Genomic DNA, 5,116 nt, shown 5'->3' on the forward strand with positions numbered 1-5,116 from the left:
TTTCTCTTTCACTCCTCTCTTCTCCTTTTCACACTCTTTCCCTCACCCACCCATCACACCAAAACAACACACACGCACACATGCGCATGCACGCACGCACACACGTACGCACGCACGTATGCACAGGTACACATTCTCACACATGCACACACTTCACACATGCATTCCAGTGCACACACATTCAATCACACACACACTCCCTCAACCAATATCTTTGTGGGGCCCTGCCATTGAATTCCATTCATATTAGCCTACAGTTTGTTCTTTTCACTAAGCACATTTTTTGTAACTTAAGCTGCTTTGGAGGAAATCTTAGCCAAAGTAATAGCGTAAAACTGCTTTGCACTCAGTTTGCAGTTTATGACACACACTTCACAAAATGTGACAAAAACAATCCATTGCGCCAACACTCATTTTGCATATCTGTGAACACAACTCACTGCTTTATACACAATTTCCAAAGGATGAACACACTCCTAGATCCCTAACCTCCTAGAAAAAATTACATAGCCTACATTTTGAAAAGAGAAACCAAGAAGTGAAATGTGGTTTTAATTTTCACTGTCTGTGTCTAGTTGCTGCACTTAATGTGATGGGATTTGGTGTGAGGTTGCTGTGTTCGTGTGAAGAGTTCTGCAAAAACAGCTAGTTAGAAAAAAATGAGCTTTAGCGATAAGAAAAAAAACTGTAACCCTGACAATAGCTAAATGCTCACATATACTGTATACCCACCACAAAAAAGTAGACTACACCACTGCCCAAAATGTGCAAAATGTGCCCTGCTGTTCTGCACACTCCATTCCCAAAGGCATTAGCATTTGGCACGGGACTTTTATTGACAGGATACGTGCAGCAGGATACGTGTGCGTGCATGTGTTCTTTTCGTTGACACTTACGCCAGGGATATGCTTGCTGCTGCAAGATACGTGTGTGTGCGTACTTTTCGGGCCATGAATGCATTGCCATGCGAATTCTATGTCAATTTTGCACATGGTAGAGCACCAGTCACAATGTACACAGACGCTTGCGTACGGTGCAATATTGACAAAAACTATGAGGGGCGATCTTCCCAGCCTGTCGAGCTCTAAGAAGTGGGTATGCAGTGGTCCATTCACGACACAGAGCTTTGTCTTGTCGGTTGATCTGATATCACCAAGTAATTAATGATCCAGGATCAACATCAAAGTTGATCATCCAGGATCATTGTTCCAAGTAACCAATCAGGGATCATTTGTGACTGATGACGCCATTGATATGTGACATCTATCGGACATCTACAGGTAAATTTACTTAAGCTGCAGAGTACAGGGTTGCTGGTTCAATTCCCACCCTTGCCAATAACTTTGGATAAAAAAGCTTTTGTAAAAAGGCATTATCTAAGTATAGTGTAATAATAATAATAATAAAAAAACATGGCTTTACTGATGGTTAGGGTTAGGAATGGTTTTGGTTTGGGCATCCACATGAAAAATCATGGTCTCTTGTAACAATGTAACAATTGTAACAATGACCCTGGACCAACAACTTTGACTTTGATCCTGGATCAGTAAATACTTGGTGATATCAGATCAATCGACCATTGTCACATATCATTATTATGTGAAGTTGACAGTTATCAAAGCATATTCGAGGAGGTTATATAGCATTTGATTCTGCAATCCGGGGTTCACATCCCTTTTCTGGTGGATCACTTCTGTAAAAAAAATGTGTTCAAGGCACTTTTACGAGACCAACTCTTGAAAAAAGTTGAACTGAGGATAGCCAGATAGATAGTGGGAATTTCCCTGGCCCTGCCGTGGCCAACCGGTAGGGCACTTGCCTGCCATACGGCTGACCCAGGTTCGATTACCGGCCCGGGTCCTTTGCGAACACCTCCCTGTCTCTCTCCCCATTCGCTTCCTGTCCACCTCTCACACTGTCCTATCAAATAAAGTCAAACAAGACCCAAAAAATAAATAGGTATAAAATAGAAATAAAAAAAGAGATAGTGGGCATTTCCCAATGTCTAGTGTGTGTCCTTCGAAGTGTATCAGCCTTCGTAATCACGCCCAGTGATTGGATACTCTTTTGATACTCTCCAATCACTGGCCGTGACTACGTAATTAGGCTGACACACTTCCAAGGCTCATACACTTGACATTGGGAAATAGTGAGTGTGTGAGTCTAGAGTTGCCCAGGGGATTAAATGCTGTGGCACACTGGAACTGAGCTCTGGAGTGGGAAGTTTGTGGTGGCAAACAAAAACTGAAACTGTGAAATTTGGCTGAGGGAGGGCCAGGATGTGTGAGAGTGTGTTCGCACATGTTTGGGTGTCTCTCTGCCTGTCTGCTGTTGCTGATGCCTGGGTGTGTGTGTGTGTGTGTGTGTGTGTGTGTGTGTGTGTGTGTGTGTGTGTGTGTGTGTGTGTGTGTGTGTGTGTGTGTGTGTGTGTGTGTGTGTGTGTGTGTGTGTGTATGTGTGTGCAGTACAAGGTGACCCAGTGCTGGGAGGCTGAAGCTAATGAGAGAGGGGGTGGGGGGGGGAGGGGGGGGGTAGAGAGAGAGAGAGAGAGAGAGAGAGAGGGACAGAGAGAGAAAGGGAGTGAGGAATGGAGATAGGGACAGGGGCAGAGGGGGACAGTGACAATGACGCGAGTGCTTTCAGCCAAAGGGAAGACCACACGACCAGGGCCGTTTCAAGGTATTTTTGGGGACCCTTGGCAAAGAGGGACTTGGGCCCCCCCTCCCAACAGAGATTGTGATAGCAGTGTCATTGGACATTTGGAAATTAAATTTTAGAGAGGTTTTGCCTCATTCACAAAGTCGTCATTGCTGTCATTTGAATACAAGTAAATAACCTGAGCCACTATTTTGGGGGCCCCATTCAGCTTGGGGCCCTACGCAATTGCCTGGTTTGCTTGGCTGGTTGTGACAGGCCTGTACACAGCACCCAGGCAGGCAGAAGGGCTCCACATCAAACATACCTCTCCTCTTCTCTCTTCTGTCTGCCTCCCTCCTGTCTTTTTTGTCTGTCTTTCTTTCTATGCCTCTCCCCTCCTCTATTTTTGTCTGTCTGTTTCACTTTCTTTCTTCTGTCTACTTTTCCTCTATCCCCCTCTCTCATGTCTGACGGTGACGCTACATGACTGCGCATTCCGCCTCACCATTCTACTTCTCTCTATTACTCTCTCTGTATCTCTCCTTCTTTCTTTTTGAAGCCATATCATTCACCCCTCTCCCTGTTTTTTTCTCCTCTGCTCAGCTTTCTCTTTTCATTTTCTATGATTTTTGATATCGCATATTTTAACATAATATTTTTTTAATAACATAACTGTCCCCCTCCCCCCATCTCTGTCTCTCTCTCTCCCTCTCTAGTGTGCGCGTGCATGTGCGTGCATTTATGTGTGTGTGTGGGCATGTGCGCGGGCACGTATGTGTGTGTGTGTGTGTGGGCGTGTGCGCGCGCACGTGTGTGTGTGTGTGTGTGTGTGTGTGTGTGTGTGTGTGTGTGTGTGTGTGTGTGCGCGTGCGCACATGCGTTGGGTTGTATTTTGTGTGCATAACATGAAACATTACGTAAACATCCAAATGTGATTGTTGACATTTCAGATTATCTCATCCTCGGCCTGGCCAAGGCTGTCAGCAAGCAGACATGCCTGTGGCTAGAGTCAGGGCTGGGTTAAAGTACAGGCTAGATATGGCTGCAGCCTAGGGGCCCCCACCTGCCAGGTGGCCCCTGATTGACCAAAAGTGAAAAATTGCAGAATTATGATAAGATACAATATTGAAAAACTCATCTGTCGTGTTGAGTGCAGTTGTTCCTTGCTCATAATTATGACACTGTCTATGTAAATTTTGCGAAGTATTCCTTCCGGGGGGCCCACAGCAACCTGCAGCCATCTTAATCCGGCCCTTGCTACAGTACCAGACTGGGCCTGCACAGCCCTTCATGCCCTTTGGCAGGAGGACCTGTTGTGGTCCATATGGAGCGTCCCGTGTGGCCCGGCCCCACAGCACACTAGGGCCACTCAGTACCCCAAAGGCTCAGCCGGTAGCGGTGCTGCCATCAGGGCTGGGCCCGGGACAAAAACATCTGGAAGGGCCCCAAACCCAATCAATACAACGTAATGAGGATCCAATTCTGGGCTCCCTCTCTCCCTAGGCCCGGGACAAGTGACCCCTTTGTCCCCACCCCTGTTGTCTTCCCTGGCTGCCAATACAATACCTCTGGGAGTCTAATGCAATGCGATGTGGTGTGATCTGCCATGTTGTCATGCTGTTCATGTTTTAGCTGTGTGTGCACTGTGCACCCACTTATAACCCGACTGCCCATTGAACTGAAAAGACCAGCTAGATTAGGTTGGCTAGTAGCCATCCCATCTGAGGTAGATTTGTAGGCCACATGGACTAGAGCTATTTTCAGGCTCATAGCCACTCATTATCTGAGCAATAGATTCGATTAGATTAGATTTTTTTTATTTTTTTACATAATTGGTGATAGGACAGTAGGAGAGTTTGACAGGAAGTGAATGGGGAGAGAGATAGAGCTCGAAAGTCCTGCCCCTTAGTTCCGCGTTTCACGGGACCTAAGCTGACCATCTAACAACGTGGTAGCGAGTAAATATCTTCTGATCTCAGTCATGATATGCACTGGGCTACAAATATGCTGTTTAAGATGATAGATAAAGATTATTCATGCAGAAGTATCAATGTTTTGTTCCGAGGCCGTCGGCATGAAAAATGTGAAGAAACACAGCTTTCTAAAAAATGTGGGGGTTCGTACAAAAAATTAAGCAAAAATATCAGAAACAACATATATGGAGCTCGTGGCACAACTCGAAGGGGATCGAAATGCCATTTTAATACCGCCATTGGATTACATGCTACGATTTTCGGCTAAAAACGCCGTTGAGGTCCCATGAAATCGGGGGAAGTGACGTCACTTTCGAGCTCTATAGGGAGGGGGGTCTGCAAAGAACCCGGGTCAGAATCGAATCCAGGTCGCCGGCGTAGCAGCACAGTGCCCTACCGTCAGAGCTGCGGGAGGGCCAGCAATAGATTAGTTGCCTGGCTGAAAACAGTCCTTGCTGCATGCTTATGTAGCATATTTTCATCTTGCAGGGGTGCTGTAGAGCACT

This window comes from Engraulis encrasicolus, chromosome 18 (assembly GCF_034702125.1).
Source record: "Engraulis encrasicolus isolate BLACKSEA-1 chromosome 18, IST_EnEncr_1.0, whole genome shotgun sequence".
Taxonomy (NCBI): Eukaryota; Metazoa; Chordata; class Actinopteri; order Clupeiformes; family Engraulidae; genus Engraulis; species Engraulis encrasicolus.